This window comes from Propithecus coquereli, unplaced genomic scaffold, assembly GCF_000956105.1.
Source record: "Propithecus coquereli isolate 6110/MARCELLA unplaced genomic scaffold, Pcoq_1.0 Scaffold10, whole genome shotgun sequence".
Lineage (NCBI taxonomy): Eukaryota > Metazoa > Chordata > Mammalia > Primates > Indriidae > Propithecus > Propithecus coquereli.
Genome location: NW_012133858.1, coordinates 8,068,581 through 8,083,146, shown reverse-complemented (window position 1 = coordinate 8,083,146; position 14,566 = coordinate 8,068,581). Strand labels below are relative to the sequence as shown.

Sequence of the window (14,566 nt, the reverse complement as noted above, 5' to 3'; positions counted from 1 at the left end):
GCTAATTTTTCTATTTTTTGTAGAGATGGGGGGGGGGGTCTCGCTCTTGCTCAGGCTGGTCTTGAACTCCTGGCCTCAAAGCAATCCTCTCACCTCAGGCTCCCAAAGTGCTAGGATTACAGGCATTAGCCATTGTGCCCAGCCACAGATACTGTTAATTACCTATTCAACATCCTTAACCTCCTTCATTGCCTGCAGAGGCCCAATTTTGTTTTTGCTGGTATAAGCGTCCCACACAAGTCTCAGATCCAAAGGCAAATCCTCATTGGTCTAAATAAATCCCAGTCCTCCCATTCTGTCGTTTATGATTTGTTTAGAGATGGCCACGTTACCTGGTTCTGACCAATGAGATGTGAAGGGGAGGTCTATAAGGACTTATGAGAAAGGTGTTCTGTATTTATTGGAGAAAAGAAAAGGCCCTTCTATTTCTCTAAACATGGTTGTGTCTGAATGTGATATCTGGAAATACTGTAGTCATTTTGTGGCCCCCCTGAGGATGACATTAACCATCGATGAAGGCAGAACAATGAGAATCATGGAAAGATGGACTCAGAGCCCTGAAATATTGCTCCTGGAGCCTACCCTACCTTTGGACATATTGTTACATGAAATGATAAATTTCCCATTTTAGGGCTAGGTGTGGTGGCTCATACCTGTAATCTCAGTACTTTGGGAGGCCAAGGTGGGGGAATAACTTGAGGCCAGGAGTTCGAGACCAGCCTGGGTATCATAGTGAGACGCTCCCATCCCCCTACCCATTCCCTACAAAAAATTTAAAAATTAGCCCAGCATGGTGGCGTGTACCTGTTGTCCTAGCTACTTGGGAGGCTGAGCTGTGAAGCTGAGGCAGGAGTTCAAGGCTGCAGTGAGCTATGATCGTGCCACTGTGCTCCAGCCTGAGTGACAGAGCAAGACCCTGTGTCTAAAAAAAATAAATAAAATAAAAAATAAATTTTCCATTTAAAATGGTTTTTCAGTTTCTTGAAGCCAAAAACTCCTGTTAACAAGAGAGCAAGCCTCTTCCATTTCTGGATCCAAAAGGACCATCTGTGTCTCAGAGGCCTCTGGGAAGAGATTGATACAGTGAACAGAGCAAGGAAGGCCAGGGAACTGGCAAGGGCGGAATGAAGCAGTGGACCTTGGAATCTAAGGCTGGTGGAGTCCTGTGCAGCCAGCAGGCAGCTGAGTAAAATGGGAGCAGCTGAGCAATCAAGAGTACCAGGAAGGGAGCACCAGGGCAGGGTTAGCAAGTTGGGGCAGGTGAGCTTGGGAGAAAACAGATAAAGTGATAGAGTCAGAGAAGGGGAATGCTGAGTTAAGACATTTCAGAAGTTTAGCAAGTTCTGGCGCTAATAAGATCCAGCATCTGCAGGGTCCAGACCAAGACAAATAGAGAGGGAAGTCCATAAAATCAAGAAAGTTATGGAGTCTTGTGAAATCAAGGAGTTTGAAGGAGCAACAGCTCAAATGTTGAAAGATCTTAGGAACACTGATGAGGAACACAAGGGAGAAGAGAATCAGCCAGATCTTAAAGTCATTCGGGTAGGTATAAAATGCTTACTATGGTTTTGGCAACTGTACCAATAATTTGAAGAAGAAAATGTAAAAAGATGGAATTATAGTAGATGTTTAGCAAAGGGGAAAGAAAAAGTGCAGAGGAGAGTAGTGATGAAAGATTAGGAGGGTTTGATTTAAATATATATAGTTTTAAAATGTATAATCAGAATATAAATACATATATGTATATACAGATATCAGAAAAATATTTCTATACATGCTGTACCAAAAGCAAAAAAAAAAAAAAAAAACTGAAACCCAAAAAATTTGGTACTACATGTTCAAGACAGATAGGGTATTCTTCAAATTGAATGAATGCTCCTTGTTCCTAACTTAAACACAGACACCTAGGAACCTTTCCATTTGTAGTGAGAGAATCTTAGGTCAAAAAACCCCATCAGGGCTGCATCTTCACCACCCTTGACCTTGCTAATTGTAGTCTTGTGTAGCTGGGCCAGCAAGATTACCATATGCCTGTCTACTTAGAAGGAAATTTTAACCAGAGCCAAGAAATGTCATCACTACAATTATATTAAATATTTCTTGATTTCATTGTCTCTCTTCCCTGTTATTATATACTGGGTACTAGATAACTGTCACGTTTTTGTTCACATGCATTCTCTATCCTCCAGAAACTTAAAGTTGTCTGTTATTTCTGATAATGAATCACAGAAATAGAATGAATAAATTAAAATCCATTATATATAAAATCCTCAAAGTTCATTTTATCCAAAACTTTTCATCTCTTCCCTCACTTTTCCTCTTCTCTCCCCACCCTGAAATTAGAATTATACTAGTAACAAAAGAAGTTTTGAGAAATTTATATTTTCTCTCTCTTATATCTGCTATTCACTATTTGAGAAGTAATGACACACTCCAAAACAGGGAAAGATTACAAGAAGAAGGTAAGACCTTGAAAAACAGAAAAACATGTTAATTATCCAAAACCTACAAAAGGCAAAGGATGAGGGCCACATATTTTTTCAATGTCATATTGGGGAATTGTTTAAAAGCTTGTCCAAGGATTATTTAAATTTCTAGAACAATGTAACTGTGTTTGACTTTGCTATTTACTAGTTGATTAGAGCCTAAATACTGTGCAGTTACATGTTAACTTCAAGGTTTCTGTCTAGTAAAAAAGACAACCACGAAAGTTATGGTTTATTTCCCTATACAAGATTAACCACTTTTGTATCTAACCTAGCAATTTTATTTTAACATCCCTCGTGAATACTTGTAAATTCTTAGTTCTTCAAAATACTCTTTGAAATCAGCTTTACCATCTTACTGGTCCCCTATGCCAATGAGTTAATAAGTCTTAAACATGTATTCATTTTATATTTAGGTGAGAATTATGGTTTTTAAATTTTGAAAACTATACTTTGACACAGCCTATATTATAAAGAGATTAACATCTTTTTAGCCTTTTGATGCAATGGGCTAACATATTTTAGACTTTCTACATTTCCACCTATGAGAGGAGCTGAGAACAGGAAGCAAGCAAGAGCAGAAACCTGGAGGCAAAAAAGGAAAGATGCCAAGTCGAGAAGCCAGACAAAGGACAATTGCCGTAGTAAGGGTCACCCCCCTCTAGGTCACCCCAGCTGGCCCAAGCAAGCAAAGCTGTGTCACTATCGTCCTGACAGCACTTCTGCGCAGGCCCACCCTAGCACTGCCAAGTTAACCAATAGGAAGCTAGAATTTCTATATAAGAGAGGCTGGGGGGCAGCAATCCAGTTGGAAAAGTTGGAGTGCGGGGGTAGGCTAGGAGAATTATACCGAACATGTATAGCAAACACATTGTGCGTATTAAAGCCCCTCCCAATGGCTCTGCCATTGCATGCAGTTGTAGTTTGATTTTAAGGAAACTAGGATGTTTATTGCTGCTGAAATTAAAAATGCGGGAAAAAAAGAAAACTCTGTACCATCAGAGGGCAGTATTTGTTCTTTAGATTATGAAAAGGTAGCTTTGGGTTGGCAAAAGATGTTAGCAATATTTTCTTATAATTTAAGCAATGTGCCTACATCCACATCCAGGGTGAGACTTGCTCAGCCTTTATATTGCTTTTAAATCTTGTGTGTGTGTGTGTGTGTGTGTGTGTGTGCGTGTGTGTGAGAGAGAGAGAGAGAGAGAAATGATCCTTTATTGAAATATTTCCCTTTGTACTTCTTAACTAGCTGGGCATCCCACTGCACCACTGTTGATGTCATGAGGGTGGTGGCCATCAACATTGCAGCCTACAGACTGGGCAGACCCAGGATCTCTTTAATGGTTCCAGAGAGTTCTCTGGCTTAAGATCGGTGCCGCATCTGTCTGGCAATGTTGACAATCTCATCAAAAGTGATATTTCCAGTGTGTTTAATGTTTTTCCGTTTCTTTCTGTCTCTTGGTGGTTCCTTGAGGACTTCAATGATCAGGGCAGAGGCAGAAGGTACCACTTCAATCTGAGCCTGTCTGTTCTGATGTTCTGAATAGTCAGTTTCACTGTAATTCTTAGACCCTTCCAGTCTGTGGTCCCCAACCCCCAGGCCAAGGCCTGGTACCAGTGGCCTGTTAGGAACTGGGCTGCGCATCACAGCCTGAGCTCCGCCACAACCCCCCCACCCCCCAGCCAAAATTGTTTTCCATACTGGGCTGCACAGCAGGAGGTGAGCATGGGCCAGCAAGGGAAGCTTGATTGTACGTATTTACAGCCACTCCCCATTGCTTGCATCACCACCTGAGCTCCGCCTTCCCCTCCCCCTCGTTCCCCCCCTCACCCCAGTGCATGGAAAAATTGTCTTTCATGAAACCGCTCCCTGGTGCAGTGCCAAAAAGGTTGGAGACCCCTGCTTCCAGTCACCAGTTGCCTTGGCGATGTCATCACCAAACTTTTTTGGAGACAGACCCAGGGGGCCGATCTTGGGGGCCAGGGCAGACGTGACATCAACTTCGCCACTGGTGCACCTAAGGAACATGACTTCGATCTCGTTGGGGTTGAACTTAGGTGGCATGGTGGAGGCGGCTGGTATCGGATGAACCCAAATAAAGTTGCACCTTGGCCTCCTCCAAGCCGAAAACGGAAAAATTAAGTCTTTTTAAAATGTAGATTGTGTATGCCATATTTACAGTCATTCTTTATTTAATATATTTTAAGCATTTAATATATTTTAAGCATTTAATGTGTGCCAAGTACTATTCTAGGTAATAGGCATACAGAGGAGAACAAGGCAGCCAGGACTTTGTTCTTACGGAGCTCATAACTCAACCAGGGAGAAATAATCAATAAGAAAAGTATCAGATGGTCATAAATGCTGTGCAGATAAAGTACAGTCATGTGGGCCTTCACTTAATCAACATTCCCTCCTGCAGAATCTAAACAGGAAATCAAGGAAGAACAATTATATTAGCCGGATAAAGCCACTGTATGTAAATTTCAACACTATGTAAGAGACACCTGTATGACCAAGTCACACATTTTGTAGAATTGTATACCAATAAGCTTTATTTTTAAAATTCAACTTTATCTGTATTTATTTATTTATTTTCCATTCCTACACCTGACCTCGCTTTCTTGAAAAGGCTGAAGAGATGTTTTCCTAGGGAGAAGGAAGGAGGAGTGAGTTTTTCTTCTGCTCTCCCTCCCTCCCATTCAAGGATTTCATCCACTGGTGGGGCTTAAATGGCTGCGAGTGTAGGAACATCTGCATGCTCAGTCATCACTGAGACTAACAGCTGAAAAAGACCCCTCAGAGAACAGGATACCTTTATCTTTGTCCCTTCGTCTCAGTTTCCTCATTTGTAAAATGGGATATTAATACCTGTTTTCACTGGGCTAGTATAAGGATGAAATAAGATAGTGTATGCATAGCGTAGTATCTGGCATGGAGTAAGTACCTAATATGTGGAAGTTTAAAAAATCTCTCGCCTCCACCTCTCCTGAGCTCCAGATATATTGTCTTCCAAGTGTACAGAATTAGTGTTTATTAAAATTTGAGACAACTGAGCCTGGGAAGTAATTGAAAAACAAGGTCAAGGTTTTATAATATTTTGAGGGACTGGACTAACACCAACAGGATGAGATATTATGGAGATCAAAGTAAAGTCCAGCATTTACATTAAGAAATATCAACTGCAGGAACACAGGATAGGAAAGAATTAATTTAATAGCAATTAATGTGAAACACACAGAGGGCGTTTAATTGACAGCAGAAGCAGTAAGAACATACTGTGGAGTAGCTGCCAAGGAAGCTTACGTAAACCTACGCTGCCCTGATTGAGGTTCAGTGTCCAGAACAAGGAAAGGAATGGCTCCATTTTACAGGGTGGGATCTAGGAATCTTATTTGTAACAAGCTTACTCAGGGGACCCTATTTGGGAGCCACCAGTCTCTATCACTCACTTTGGTAGTGAGGGCATTTTGTATAATTATTGCCTTCTTTATGCATTATGTTTTCCCCTAAAGGACCACATATCACTTGGATTTATTTCCCTATTTCTTACCACCTAGTCCAGAATCCAACAGGTGCTCAATAATGTTTGCTGCTGACTTGGATGCAGCATGAGTAACACCTGCAGCCCTCTCTACTTGCTTTCTTCACACCTTCTGTGACTTGTGGTTGCTCAAGTCTCTACTTCGCTGGAGATACAAACTTAGAGTCTGTACTCAGACTGGTGGTTCTCAGACTCCAAGGTGCATCGGAGTCTCCTGCAGGACTAGTTTTAACACAGATTGCTGGGCCCCACACCCAGAGTTTCTGATTCAGTAGGTCTGGGGTGGGACCCGAGAATTTGCATATCTAACAAGCACCCCCAGACCACACTTCGAGAAATACTATGCTAGGTTTTTGCTTTCTTTCTTTTTTTGTTGTGGGTGTTGGTGTTTCCAACCCATAATTCCCTTTCGTTCATATTAATGCCAGTATGTTCCATAGTGTCTCTCTGCTTATAGGCCACTTATAATAACTTTATTTCTATGAAATTCAGGTATACTGTGGCCTTCTATTTTAAACCTTACTGTGACCACTGGCTCTGTGGTCCAGGGGTTCATCCCTACAGAGAGGCTATGCATTTAGAAGGCATTCTTGCCGAAGAAGTCAGCAGAGGGAAGGTTTAGTGCCGGCTGGAGCAACTGGGAAAGCTTCACCAAAAGGGGTTGTATTTGAGTGCGTCCTCAAAGAGAGATTTGTCTATTTAGAAGGGAGAAGAAAGCACATTCCCGACAAGGGAATCGTATGCACAGTGACCCCTGAACACAGGAGTATGTCCTAGGATGACACTGAGGCACAGAGTCACACTGGAACACATATCTCTGCAGTGAGGTGGTGAAATCATTGTGGGAAGGAACCTGTCTGTTGCCAGAACTATTATGACCTATTAAGTGCCATCAGCCATGCTGGAGCCAAAGTGATGTTGATTTTGTTGTAGCAGGTTATGAAGCTGTCCTGGAGCCTCAGGGGCAGGGTGCTGTGTGGGCAGCACCATCATGGGACTGGGTGTGTTTACTGCTAAGGCCCAGGACTGATCATTCTACTTCTTCTTTCTGTAGAAAAAGCTCCCACCCCTGCGGGGTGTAGCAAGAGCTGACCTGAGGAAGAAGCTTTGCTCAATAGGAAATGAGCTACGATGGTGAAATAAGGAAGCCCTGCTGGGCTTCAGCTTGATGGTTCTGAATTATGAAAAGAGTGTATAAAAAGTGAACATGATAGCAGAAAACTGGAAACAACCCAAATACCTATCAGTAAGACATTGGTTAAATAAACTGTGGAATGTCTATGCCGTAGCATATTATGAAGCCCACAAGAAAAAATAGGTAGAACTAGATGTAATGACCCAGAAATTACTTCTAGTTACATGGTTAAGTGAGAAAAACAAGCTGGCAAAATAGGGAGTATATTATATTCCCATGATTTTAAAAATAAATCAGTTAAAAACTCTTGAAGGATGTTCACAAGGTGACTGTTAACAGTTTGCCAATGGAAAAGGGAGTGAGGTTAAAGTGGGAGGTAGAGGGCTTAAGTGGAGTTTTTTTAGTTTTAAAATTAAATTTCTAAATGGTTTAAATTTTTTCAAACATGCAATTGTAATAAATACCAGCTAATGCTTACTAAGGGCCTGGTACTATTCCAAGTGTTTTAGACCTATTAACTTACTTAATCCTCCCAACAAACCTCTGCAGATAGATACTATTAATTTCCCCCATTTTACAGATAAGGAAACTGAGGCCCAGAGCAGTTCAATAGTCTGCCCAAGGACATACAGGTAATAAATGGGAGAGCTGGGATTTGAACCCAGTTCATCTGGCTTCAGAATTTGCGCACTTTCTCTCACTAGTATGTCTTTCAGTGGACCATATTGGTCCACTGGATGCTAACTATAACTGTAATATGATCCCAGTTTAAAAAAAAAACCAAACAAAAAACCTCTGTGTATAGAAGAAAATGGAAGTCTCTAAAGCTGTCCCTTTAAAACATTGATCCAAAGATTCCCTACACTGAATTCCAGCTCAGATGGGATAATTCAGGCATGAAATACAGTGATTTCTGAGCACAAGGAAAGACTTGCTTCTCCCTCCTACCCCAAACTGTCAGTTAACATTTCTTCTTTTTTTTTTTGAGACAGAGTCTCACTCTTTTTGCCCGGGCTAGAGTGCCGTGGTGTCAGCCTAGCTCACAGCAACCTCAAACTCCTGGGCTCAAGCAATCCTCCTGCCTCAGCCTCCCGAGTAGCTGGGACTACAGGCATGTGCCACCATGCCCGGCTAATTTTTTCTATATATTTTTAGTTGTCCGATTAATTTATTTCTATTTTTAGTAGAGACGGGGTCTCGCTCTTGCTCAGGCTGGTTTTGAACTCCTGAGCTCAAACAATCTGCCCGCCTCGGCCTCCCAGAGTGCTAGGATTACAGGCATGAGCCACCGCGCCCAGCCCAGTTCACATTTCTTGAACAAGGACTAAATCTTTTTACCACCCGAATAGAGATGAGACTTAATATGCAAATATCTCTGCACAAAGTGTAATTATCTCAGATTTAATCATATACATCTCTGATTTAATATTATTATACTAAGGTGTAGATAGCAGTTATACACAAAGAGCAGGCTGTGATAGGAGAGGAGAAAGACAGGCAGGAAGGAGGGAGCGTGAGAGCACCATAGGGTTCACATGGGGAAGGCTGGAGGCAGCAAGTTGTCACCTACTAGTTATCAATGACACTCCCTTACAGTGATACAGCCTTACCTTTCATAAGCACTTGCCCATATATGTACACATTTGATCTGTACAACTTCTTATGAGCTAGAGAAGACAGATATATCTATTTTATAGATAAGGAAACCAAGAATCCAGGAGGCTGTGACTTGGTAAATTACTAAGCTGGAACCCAAAACTCCTTCCAGAATTCTTGAATCACACCCAGACACCTCAGGCACATCACAACCTTACCCAGGGTTGGGTCTGAGGCAGCATCAGTGGAAGAAAGTGTAGCAGATAGAAGCTCCAGATGTGAAGGGTAGGGATAGGACCCCAGCCAGGACCCACTGAAGGATGTCCAGGTGGGACAACAGAGCAAGAGCACTGTTCAGCCTAGAAGCAACAAGAAGGTGCCAAGTCCACAGATTGTGGGAAACGCCCTAGTGCAGACACCAAACAGCTAAGGAACAGGACAAGAGTTTTGATTTTGGCATCTGTATGCCAGGACTTTGCTCCCATCCCTTCCCCTACTTTGTCCCCATTTCTAGAATCTTCCTCCTACTTCTTTCCCTTCACTCTTTTTTTCCTTCTCCCACTCCAACTCCAAACTCACATTTACAGTTGTAAAAAGGGGGTAAATACGTGATTTTTTTTTAAGTGAAAGTTGTCTTACCGATGGGCTTGCATTTGTAATCTTATTCCCTTGAGTTCAATTCAATTTTGCATAGCTCTGTTGACTTGTTTTGACTCTGTGATCACATCTCCTAAAAAGGTCATGCTAATGACATGAAAACATGGATGTGCTCTACAAATCCATGCTATCTAGAGGAAAAAGAAAATTAAAAAATGAAAACAAATACTGCATACAATTCCTCTGGGGCAAGTGGATGACTCCTGAAACTTCCCGCAGTGTGTTTGGACTACTGGCAGTAGTAGGAGGGAGAGAGCCCTGAGGAGGCAGGAAAATTAATTCAAACGCTGCTGTGCATTACAAGGAAGGCAACTCATGGTTTTTGCTTTACAGCTTCCACATTTTAGTTTTGCTCTCCCCACGGCCCACATAGTTCTGAAAATTGCCACCAGGGGGCAGGAGTGTGCCAATGGCAGGTGTCTGCCAGGTTTGGGCTTTCAGTTTCCTCTCAGAGGAATTTCTGATCCTATTGTACACATTAAGAAACTAAGGTGAGCAGTGAAGTAAATAGTAGGCAACCTAGCATTTTGTGAGAGGCAGAGGTAGGTTTTCAACACTGGTTTGGGTAATCAATCCATGGGCTGAGCTCTCTTAGAGCTCACTTGAGTATAGCTATGATTTCCACATTTAAAAGATGTTTTACAACCCTCTTTTATTAAAAGCAATACATTAAGAAAGCTTCAAGCATTATTACTGTAACTCTTTTTTTTTTCATGTTTCCCCCACCCCCACTTATTCCTAATTTTTTTCATTCATAATCCTTTCAGCGCTGTTCCAGTTGTCAAAGAGAGAGCCTCATCCCCTTCCACCATCCTTGACTTTGTGTCCTTCTGTTGGCAAGTCATTTCTGTGATGGCTTCTGTTCTATTGTCTATAATTTAAGGACTTCAGAATGACATCTAATATAAACATGTGTCACCAAGATTGGATCTACAAGCTAGGGCTGGCTAGATGCCCCGTGCCGGAGCAAACACTGGGGATGGTTAGTGAAGCCCACCACCAAGTGCTTCTGATGGCTCTGTGTCCAGTCACATGGGAGGCTTTGTTAACCAGCACAGTGGATGTTAGAGGGGTTTCACTGACAAAGTTAGTACCCCAGATGTGTGGCTTCTTGGAAATATTGAAGAGCATTCCCTGCCATTGCAGGGGCAGGGGCAGGGGCAGGGGCACCGGCCCAGTGGCCCACACCCTGTAGAACAGCACTCTCGGCTTGACTACTAAGGGGTCCTGTGATCCAGCCACTGATTCAGAAGAGACTTGGGCAAGTTGAGTTTGACAAGATGGTAGCTGAATCCTCACAGGAGACTAACATTTCATTTGTTTCCTGTGAAATGGAGTAGTACCTAAGAGGATGGAGACCTGGGGCTTCATCAAGTCTACAGAGAAGTTCCAACACTGTTTCTGTACTGCCTAATAATAAATATTATGTGTGTGTGGCCAAATTTGGGCTAAGACATGCTTTCATGGTGGCCATGATGTAGGTCAGGAGATCTGTGGACCTCATCTGTTATCTACCAAATAGATGCTAATAATTATAAACCGACAAATTGCCCTGGTTTCATTGGTTTATAGTATCCTTTTTACACCCTGCTTCACAGAAAATCCCCCCAGCAAATATATCAGCATCTCTTTCCTTCTTCCATGAGGGAAACGTCCAGGGTGGGGAGGGGGAAGGATAGTCACCTACATCCTTTCTCCACGTGTTCCCTACTGGCTGGAGGAAGCGAATTTCCCTCCTTTCTATTATTTGCAAGCTTGTTTCCTGCAGATCCTTTTTTTCTTTCTCACAGGGAGTAGCATGTTTTCTACACAATGTGTGTTCATTAATTAACAAGCCCTTTGGTAAGTTTTTCTGAGCTAGGTTGTAACACTTCAGCAATTCACTTTTAAAAAACTGTTTATATCAAATGTTTAAAGCAACGGTGTCCTTTAAAATACAACATATTAATAAAATTGCAAAAAAAATAAATTTATCTTTCCTTCCAAGGAGATGTCTTTGTTGATTCTAAGTCCTGAGGAGTCCATCTCAGAAACCACAACTCCCTCTGCCACACACAGGCACCCATTTCCACATGTATTGCTTTGGTCCAGGCTTTTATCATCTGTTGTCTACGTGGTTGTCATTGTCTAGATAATTACTATTGTTCCATAGTTCATTTTATTTAATGGAGGTAAAGCTCACCAATTTAAAATGTACAGTTCAATGAATGTTTACATGTGTATACACCCCTGTGATCACCAGCCAGATGGAGGTACAGCACATCTCCAGCACCCCTGAAAGGCTCATCCCCTTCCTTGTCAATCCCTAATCCCCCAAAACTAACAACTAACTACTACCATCACTGATTATTTTCATCTTTCTTTCTTTCTTCTTCTTTTTTTTTTTTTTTTTGAGACAGAGTCTCACTGTGTTGCCTGGGCTAGAGTGCCGTGGCGTCATCCTAGCTCACAGCAACCTCAAACTCCTGGGCTCAAGCGATCCTCCTGCCTCAGCCTCCCGAGTAGCTGGGACTACAGGCATGTGCCACCATGCCTGGCTAATTTTTTCTATATATTTTTAGTTGTCCGATTAATTTCTTGATTAATTTCTTTCTATTTTAGTAGAGACGGGGGTCTCACTCTTGCTCAGGCTGGTTTCAAACTCCTGAGCTCAAATAATCCGCCCGCCTCGGCCTCCCAGAGTGCTAGGATTACAGGCGTGAGCCACCGCGCCCGGCCTTTCTTCTTTTCTTTCTTTTTGTAGCTCTGTCACTCAGGCTACAGTGAGTGCAGTGGCTCAGTCATAGTTTCATGACTCACTACAACCTCAAACTCCTGGGCTCAAGCAATCCTCCTGCCTCAGCCTCCCAAGTAGCTGGGGCTACAACTGCATGCCACTATGCACTGTGCCTGGCTAATTTTTTTTTATTTTTTTATTTTTTGTAGAGACAGTGTCTCGCTTTATTGCCCAGGCTGGTCTCGAACGCCTGGCCTCAAGTGATCCTTCCACCTCAGCCTCCCAAATTGCTGGGATTACAAGCATAAACCACCTTGCCCAGCCCATCTTTTCTTGAACGTAATTGAATCAAACAGTATATACTCTTTGGCATCTGGATTCTTTTTTTTCTTTTTTCGTTATTTTTCTTTATTCTCTTACCTTCAACTTTCCCAAGGCATCTGGTTTCTTTGCACAACATTGAGCAGTGAGATTTATTCCCTGTGTGGCATATAACAGTAATTTACTCTTTTATATTATGTGGCATTCCATTATATGAATATATCACAGTTTGGTTATCCAGCCATCCATTGATGGACTTTTAGGTTGTTGCCAGTTTTGGGTTATTGTGAATAAAGCTGCTAAAAATGTTCTTGTACATGTCTTTTGGTGGACTCATTTTCCTCAAATATATACTAGGAATGGAATTGTGGGTTATAGGAGACACATATGATTAGCTTTAGTAGATACTATGCCACAATTTCTCAAAGTTGTATCAATTTACATTCCCGCCAGCAATGGATAGAGTTCAGTTGTTCCAGATCCTCATCAACAGTTAGTATTATCAGTAATTTTAAGATGAGCCATTCTGGTAGATGTGTATTAGTAAATTATTGTGGTTTTAATTTGAATTCTTCTGATTTGAGCACCTTATTTATGTGCTTATTTATCCATTTGGATATCCTTTTGTGAAATACTGTTTGTGTTTTACGCATTTTTCAAATTTAGGTTGTTTTTCTTTTTCCTATTGATTTGTAGAAGTTCTTTATATATTCAGATAATGAGTCTTTCGTTGGATACACATATTGTGAAAATCTCCCAATATAAGACTTGTCTTTTCATTCTCTTAATAGTGTCTTTGATAAATAATCTCTATTTTAACCAATCTAACTCATGATTTTTTTTCTTTTGTGTATTGTCTATGTGTCATGGCTAAATGATCTTTGCCTATCCTAATGTCATGAAGATATGTTCTTATTTTCTTCTAGAAACTTTGTTTTAACAATTAGGTTTATGATCCATTTCAAATGAAATTTTGAATATGGTGAGAAGTGAAGGATCAAGGTTCTTTTTTTTTCCATAAGAATACCAAGTTGGGCCAGATGCTGTGTTTCACGCCTGTAATCCTAGCATTCTGGGAGGCCGAGGGATCACTTGAGGTCAAGAGTTTGAGACCAGCCTGACCAAGAGCGAGACCCCATCTCTACTAAAAATAGAAAAATTAGTCGGGCAAATAAAAAAATAGAAAAAATTAGCTGGGTGTGGTGGCACATGCCTCTAGTCCCAGCTACTTGGGAGGCTAAGGCAGGAGGATCTCTTGAGCCCAGGAGTTTGCATTGCTATAAGCTAGGCTGACGCCATAGCACTCTAGTCCAGGCAACAGAGTGAGACTCTGTCTCAAATTAAAAAAAAGAACATCAAGTTACTCTAACCCTACCTATTGACAAGACTATCTTTTTTCCCATTGAATTTCAGTGGCGTGCCTTTGTCATACATCAAGTGATTATATGTGTGTTCAGTTTATTTCTGAACTCTCTAACCTTATCCATGTATATATTTGTCTATCTTTACCCACATACAATGCTGTCTGAATTATAGCTTTATACTAAGTCTTGAAAACTGGTAGTGTAACTCCTCCAACTTTGTTCTTCTTGAAGATGTCTTGACTCTTGTCCTTTGCATTTCCATATAAATCTTAGAATTCTCTCATCAATTTCTACAAAGAAGTTTACTGGGATCTTGTTTGGGATTGCACTGAATCTACAGATCAATTTGTGAGATTTGACATCTTAGTAATACTAACTCTTCCAATCCATGAACATGCTATATTTCTCCATTTATGTTTTCTTTAATTTCTCTTAGCAATGTTTTGTAGTTTTCAGTGTAGGGCTCTTGTACATCCTTCATTAGATTTATTCCAAGATGTTCAGTGGGTTTTTCATGTTATTATAAATGCTGTTTTAAAGATTTTCATTTTCTAATTGACTGTAGAAGCATATAGAAATACAGTTGGTTTTTGTTTTTTCTTTTTCTTTTTTTTTTTTTTTTTAAGACAGAGTCTCACTCTGTTGCCCTGGCTAGAGTGAGTGCCATGGCGTTAGCCTAGCTCACAGCAACCTCAAACTCCTGGGCTCAAGCGATCCTTCTGCCTCAGCCTCCTGAGTAGCTGGGA

At 41.3% G+C, this 14,566-nt stretch overlaps 1 pseudogene; it reads right to left on the bottom strand.

The window, feature by feature from the left end:
• Window positions 1-3,727: 3,727 nt before the first annotated feature.
• On the bottom strand, window positions 3,728-4,608 carry LOC105808521 (annotated as a pseudogene).
• Between the last annotated feature and the right edge of the window lie 9,958 nt (window positions 4,609-14,566).